The 7,113-nt window shown below is 42.2% G+C and overlaps 1 protein-coding gene across 8 annotated transcripts in view; it reads right to left on the bottom strand.

Annotated features, from left to right (window-relative positions):
• Positions 1–7,113, bottom strand: part of STIM1 (stromal interaction molecule 1) — a 225,353-nt gene that overhangs the window by 159,257 nt on the left and 58,983 nt on the right. Inside the window, exon 1 of one of the 8 annotated variants that reach the window (XM_017894466.1) lies at positions 2,412–2,432. The exons of the other annotated variants lie outside the window; for them this stretch is intronic. The gene's annotated coding sequence lies outside the window, so the exon portion shown is untranslated. Of the gene's footprint in view, positions 1–2,411; positions 2,433–7,113 lie in introns of those variants that run through there. 8 annotated transcript variants of the gene reach the window in all.

Raw genomic sequence — 7,113 nt, 5'->3', positions numbered from 1 at the left:
GCAGTGAGTCGAGATCGCACCACTGCACTCCAGCATGGGCAACAGAGCAAGGCTCCATCTCAAAAAACAAACAAACAAACAAAATTGCAAAGATATATAAGACCACTACAAGAAAACCTACAGACTTACAGAAAAAAAATAATTTTAAAGATCTAAATAGGCCAGGCATGGTGGCTCAAGCCTGTAATCCTAGCACTTTGGGAGAATGTGGCGGGAAAATCACTTGAGCCCAGAAGTTCAAGACCAGCCTGGGCAACATAGTGAGACCCTGACTCTAATTTTAAAAATAAATAAACTAAATAAATGAAAGAACATATCATGTTCATGAGGTGAAAGACTACATATAGTTTGTCAGTTCTCCCAATCTATAGATTCAATGCAAAGCCAATCAAAATCCCAACGGGGGTTTTTCTTAGCAGAAGTTAACAAACCGATTCTAAAATTCATATAGAAATAAAGGACCAAGGACAGCCAAGCAGTCCTGAAGAACAACAAGTTGATAAACTTAAACTTCCAAATATCAAGAATAATCACAATAAAAATGAGCACAGTGCAGTACTAGCGCAGGATACAAAAATGACAAATAGAATAGAGAGTGTGGAAACAGACCCACAAATATCTGCCTTATGAGAAAGTTAATACTTATGGTAAGTAGGAAAGAATGACCTTTTTTTGGGTGGGGATGGGGTCTCACTCTGCCACCCAGGCTGGAGTATAGTGGCGCAATCTCAGCCCACTGCAACCTCCACCTCCCGGCTTCAAGCAATTCTCATGCCTCAGCCTCCCAAGTAGCTGGGATTACAGGTGTGCACCACCGTGCATGGCTGATTTTTGTATTTTCAGTAGAGACAGAGTTTCATCATGTTGCCCAGACTGGTCTCAAATTCCTGGCCTCAAGTGATCCACCTGCTTCAACCTCCCATAGTGCTGGGATTACAGGCATGAGCCACTGCGACCGGCCCAAGAATGATCTTTTCAATAAATGGTGTTGGATCAATTGATTATTCACAGAAGGAAAAAATGTAGCCAGAGTCATTACTTCACACCATAAACAAAAACATCGATTTCAGATGGATTGCAGATCTAATGGGAAAGGTGAAACAATAAAGCTTTTAGATAAAAAATTATGGGGAAATCGTTATGAACTTGGAACAGGCAAGAGTTGTGTTTTTAAATTACTCTTTTTTTTTTTCTTTAGGAAAGAACCAGACTCAGTTAAAGAAGAATCCTTAAAGGAGGGTTTTCCTGCCCAGGGACTGAACGCTGTCACAGAGCGTCTTCCAATCACCAGCCACTGAGCTGGGAATGGAAAAGGTGCCTCGCCAAGTTTACTTTCCCTCCTTTCATGAAGCTGGTAGAATACTAAGCACTTTCCAGATGGGATCCCAGGAGGCCAGATTTCTTACAGGGCACAAAAAGGGCTAAGGACACTTGAAGGAAAAGGTTGATAAACCAAGAAAAGATATTCACAATATACATATAAGACAAAGGACTTATATCCAGCATACATAAAGAACTCCTACAAATCAGTAAGAAAAAGATAACCCAAAGGAAAATTGGGCAAAAAAGCTTGAACAAATACTTCACAAAATAATAAATCCAGATATTAAATACACATATACATATCTATATGTCCATATAGATATTCACATGTATATCAAAAGATGCTCTATACATTAGTCACTGGGGAGAAACAAATTAATCCACAATGTGATAACAGCAGTGTTAGCACTCACCAGAATGGCTGAAATAAAAAAGATAAGGAAATACTAGACATTGAAAAGGAGGTCAGACAACTAGAATTCTCATACTCTGCTTGTAGGAATGTATATTAGTATCTATCATTGCATGACAAATTACCCCCAAAATTTAGTTGCTTAAAACAATAAACATTATTTCATACAGTTTCTGAGGGTTAGGAATCAAGGAAGTGGCTTAACTGAGTGGCTGTGGCTCTGGTCTCTTAGGTTTTAAAAGGGCAATAGCCATTTGATGGCTTGACTGGGGCTGGAGGATTTGCTTTCATGGTGGCTCACTCATATTCCCAGCAAGTCCATACTGATTGTTGTCAGGAAACACCAGTTCTCCACATGGCCTTTTCCATAGGCTTCTTGAGTGTCCTCACAATATTTTCATGGACTTCCCCAGAGTGAATAATCCAAGAGACAGGGAGAAAGCAATAAGGAAACTGTAGTGCCTTTTATGACCTGATTTCTGAAGTTGTACACTATCATTTTCACTTTATTATATTTGTTAGAATAGAAAGTGAGGTCCAGCTCAAGGGGAGCACAATTAGACTCCAACCCTTGATGGAAAGAGTATCAAAGAATTTGTGGACATATTTTAAAACCAAGTATATCCAGTTTGGCAAAGAATGTAACAGTACCCACTGTGGAGCACACACATCTTACCAAGGCCTCCAGTGTGCTAATGCTGTCTGGTTAGCATGACGTTGTCAATGGTGATGTTCTAGGGCTGGATGGTCCAGGTATCTTCTGACTATATTATGACAAACAGTAGAAGAGTAGAAGGGTTTACATATCCCTGGGCAAAACTATAAAGGAATGTTCCCTATGAATACAAATAGTTTTTAATCATTTTTTCTGACTGAAACAGAAAATAATGTGTTTGCCAAATCAATGGCATAATCTGCTCTAGCAAAGATATCAAATCCATCATGGCAGCCACATTTGGGGATGCTAAATTAAAATTACTGAAGTCCAGTCATTCTCTGATCAATCCAGTTTTACAGGGGCAGACTAATTAATTAAATATAAGTAGGATAGAGACCACCACCCTTCATCTTAAGATACATAAGGGTAGGTCAGGGGCAGTGGCTCATGCCTGTAATCCCAGTACTTTGGAAGGCCGAGGCGGGCAGATTACCTGAGGTCAGGAGTTCAAAACCAGCCTGGTTAACATGGTGAAACCCATCTCTACTAAAAATACAAAAATTAGCCGGGCATGGTGGCGGGCACCTATAATCCCAGATACTTGGGATGCTGAGGCAGGAGAATCGATTGAACCCAGAAGGCAGAGGTTGTAGTGAGCCAAGACTGCGCCATTTCACTCCAGCCTGGAAAACAGAATGAGGCTCTATCTCAAAAAAAAAAAAAGATGCTTAAGGGTAGCACTACTCTCCACCATCTGTCCCAGAAGGTGTTATTGGGTTTGGTTCACTATCTTGGCCAGGAGAGCAGGAGGTAGTTTCCAAGGCTTCCAGTTAGCCTTCCCCACTATGACACCTCTTATTCAACAGGTCAAGTATCCGATATGGGTGCTACTCTTTAACTGCTGAGTTTGTCAATCCCAGTTATATACTTGGGGACAGAGAAAATGACAAGTTGGTAGGTCTGTGGGATAATTCCACTTCAAAAAAAGTATCATAGAAAAGTAACAAGATAAATATATATATTAAAATCATACTAAGTGAAAGAAACCACACATGAATCCATTTATATGAAATGTCCAGAAGAGGCAAAATCATAGAGACAGAAAGTAGACTAATGATTGCCAGAAGATAGAGAATAGGGAGTGTGACTGCTTAATGGGTGCAGCGTTTCTTTTTAGGGTGATGAAAATATTCTAAAATTAGATAGTAGTGACGGTTACACAAAATCGTTGAAAACCACCAAATTGGGCGGGGCACAATGACTCATGTCTGTAATCACAGCACTTTGGGAGGCTGAGGCAGGAAGACTGCTTGAAGGCAGGACTTTGAGACTAGCCTGGGTAATATGGCAAGACCCCATCTCTACCAAAAAAAAAAAAAAAGTGTACACTTCAAAATAGTAAGTTTTATGCAATGTGAATTTTTTTTTAAGAGACAGGGTTCTTGCTCTGTTACTCAGGCTGGAGTACGCTGGCACAATCATAGCTTACTGCAGCCTGAAACTCCTGGGTTCAAGCAATCCTCTCACCTTAGCCTCCAGAGTAGAAACGGCTAAAGGGGGGAGTGCCACCATGCCTGACTAATTTTTTAATTTTTTGTGCAGACTGATTCTTGCTATGTTGTCCAGGTTGGTCTTGAACCCCTGGACTCAAGGGATCCTCCCACATCAGCCTCCGAAGTAACAGGGATTACAGGCCTGTGCCACCACCAAACTGTTATGTGATTTTTACTTTGATTTTTTTAAAAATCGAATGGTTGTTGGCTGCCTGGTAAACTGGACAATATGTGAGGGCAGCTTTAATCCTCACTCAATTTACAATACAGAATCCATCCAGCTCACAGCTTTATACACTGTACCATATCGAGCCCTTGCCAAATGCTTAGGATACGAATATATTTCATCACTTACATTAACCAACACATTATAAAGCAACTTCTTCCTGTTCTCTATGAGTCCCTATTTAAATTTGAAAGACTCATGGCTTCTTAAAAAAAAAAAAAAACACACACAATTTCAGGTTGGGCACGGTGGCTCACGCCTATAATCCCAATACTTTGGGAGGCAGAGGCAGGTGGATCACCTGAGGTCAGGAGTTCAAGACTAGCCTGACCAACAAGGATAAACCCCGTCTCTACTAAAAATACAAAATTAGCTAGGCATGGTGGCGCATGCCTGTAATCCCAGCTACGCAGGAGGCTGAGGCAGGAGAATCACTTGAACCTGGGAGGCGGAGGTTGCGGTAAGCTGAGATCGCACTATTGCACTCCAGCCTGGGCAATAAGAGCAAAACTCCTTCTCAAAAAAACACAGTTTGGTGTTGGGGCTAAGAAAAGTCCTTGGCATCTTCAACCCCAGACAATGACTGGCTCTGCTACTTACCTCCCTCTCCCTGATTAGAAGGAAAATACAATCTCTATTATAAAATGTCAGAAAGATGGGAAGAAAGGATTCAAGCACTATCCCACCTCAAGCAAATATTTAGTGGATAAACTGTCCAGCAGTTTTCAAATTATGCTCTGTAGACTCCTCCTCTCCTTCCATCCCCTGTCCAAGTCTCTTGGCAATATCTACTTCAATCAGAACTCTACAATTGATGAGTTTTAAATATTGGAAACACATTTCCTTTTTTTAATAAAAAATGGCTTAATTATGAAGTAAACATCTACGAATTTTGTTGACTTAAAACTATTTCCCTACCTCCCAAACCTACCTTTCTGTAAATGTACCTTGATTTTCTTCCCTTAAGGAATCACCTCTTTCCTGCTCTCGATCCACATGGTTCCAGGGAAGCTGACCTTAACCCCTGGGTTCCATAAGTAGAATGAAACTCTGTTGGCCAATTAAAGGTAAGTATTCTCCTGGCCACAGTGATTAATTTAGGATGGGCATAGGACCCAAGCCAAAATTACACCCAGGACCACCAGCACCATCAGGAAAGAGGTATTATGTTGTATCTTTTTTGTTGTTGTTTTGGGGTTGTTTTGTCTTGTTTTGTTTGAGACAGTGTCTAACTGTCTCCCAGGCTGGAGTGCAGTGGTCCAGTCTTGGCTCACTGCAGGCTTGACCTACAAGGCTCAAGTAATCCTCCTACCACTTCAGTCTCCTGAGTAGCTAGGACTACAGATACAAGCCACCATGCCCGGCTAATTTTTGTATTTTTTGTAGAGATGTGATTTCCTCATGTTGCCCAGGCTGTTCTCAAACTCCTGGGCTCAAGTGATCCACCTACCCTGGACTCCCAAAATGCTAGGATTATAGGCTTGAACCAACATGCCAGGCCTGTTGTGTCTTTCAATAAGCTGGTAGGATGCATACCCAAATCTGATATCTTTCTTTGCCACTACATGGGAGAAAGTCTGCCTAAGAATGACACCAGCACAAAGAAAAGCAGAGCCAAAGAGGGAGAGAGTGAGTCCTAATGACATAATTTAACTCCCTGTATCTAGCTGTGTCTAAAAGTAGAACTACTTCTAGGCTTTTTAGCTACTCAGTCAATAAAGTCCCTCTCTTGGTTAAGTTAGTCTGAATTGTATTTGTATCACCTGCAAAAGAGTCACAACAAATGCAAAATTATTTGAATAAAAAAGTGAAAATCAATCATCTAGTCAATAAGCCTCAAACCTTTTCTGAGAATCAGACATGAGAAGAATCTTTTTAAAAAACTCCCAGAAAACTTACTCTGCTCCTTGATTCTCCATTATATTCCCAAATCTCATTTTATGGTTTCCAAACTGCTTTTCCACAGATAACCTCAGCTCATCTTCAAAAACAAAACAAGGCTGGGTACGGTGGCTCACACCTGCAGTTCCAACACTTTGAGAGGCCAAGGCAGGTGATTGTTTGAGTCCAGGAGTTCAACACCAACCTGGGCAACATGACAAAATCCTGTCTCTACAAAAAAAAGCAAAAATTATCCAGACATGGTGGCATGTGCCTGTAGTCCCAGCTACTTGAGAGGCTGAGGTGGGAGGATCGTTTGAGCCCAGGAGGTAAAGGTTGCAGTGAACCAAGATCGTGTCACTGCACTCCAGCCTGGGTGACAGAGCCAGACCCTGTCTCAAAAAAATAAAAAAAAAAAAAAAACAGAAACCCTGTGAAGTAAGGCCTCTGTCTCCAAACGATCTTCTCACTAATCATTACTGTTTTTGCACAATTCTCAGGAAGCCATACCCAGGGCTGGCAACCTGACTGGGCTCAGTACAGACTTGCTACGTGACTACATTGTTCCCCTCACCCCTGCCAGCTGTGTCTTGTTTCAATTAGGCCTCACCCTGCTCCTCACAGGCTGAGATACAGACAAGCCACTAGCAGAGCACGTACATAAGGGTGTGTCACTCAACTGACTGGCATCCCTGAAAGTCAGTGGCCTTACTCTCAAAGTTGCCCCTAACCTATCAAATGCACATCAGTGGATCAAATCAGAGGAGGAGGAAATGTCTTCTAAATGCCCCATTGAAAGAAACTTCAGCCGGGCGCGGTGGCTCAAGCCTGTAATCCCAGCACTTTGGGAGGCCAAGACGGGCGGATCACGAGGTCAGGAGATCGAGACCATCCTGGCTAACACGGTGAAACCCCGTCTCTACTAAAAATACAAAAAACTAGCCGGGCAACGTGGCGGGCGCCTGTAGTCCCAGCTAATCGGGAGGCTGAGGCAGGAGAATGGCGTGAACCCGGGAGGCGGAGCTTGCAGCGAGCTGAGATCCGGCCACTGCACTCCAGC

This window comes from Rhinopithecus bieti, unplaced genomic scaffold, assembly GCF_001698545.2.
Source record: "Rhinopithecus bieti isolate Rb0 unplaced genomic scaffold, ASM169854v2 scaffold_21412, whole genome shotgun sequence".
NCBI classification, from domain to species: domain Eukaryota; kingdom Metazoa; phylum Chordata; class Mammalia; order Primates; family Cercopithecidae; genus Rhinopithecus; species Rhinopithecus bieti.
The sequence above is the reverse complement of the archived record's forward strand: the minus strand, read 5'-3'. Positions and strand labels throughout refer to the sequence as shown.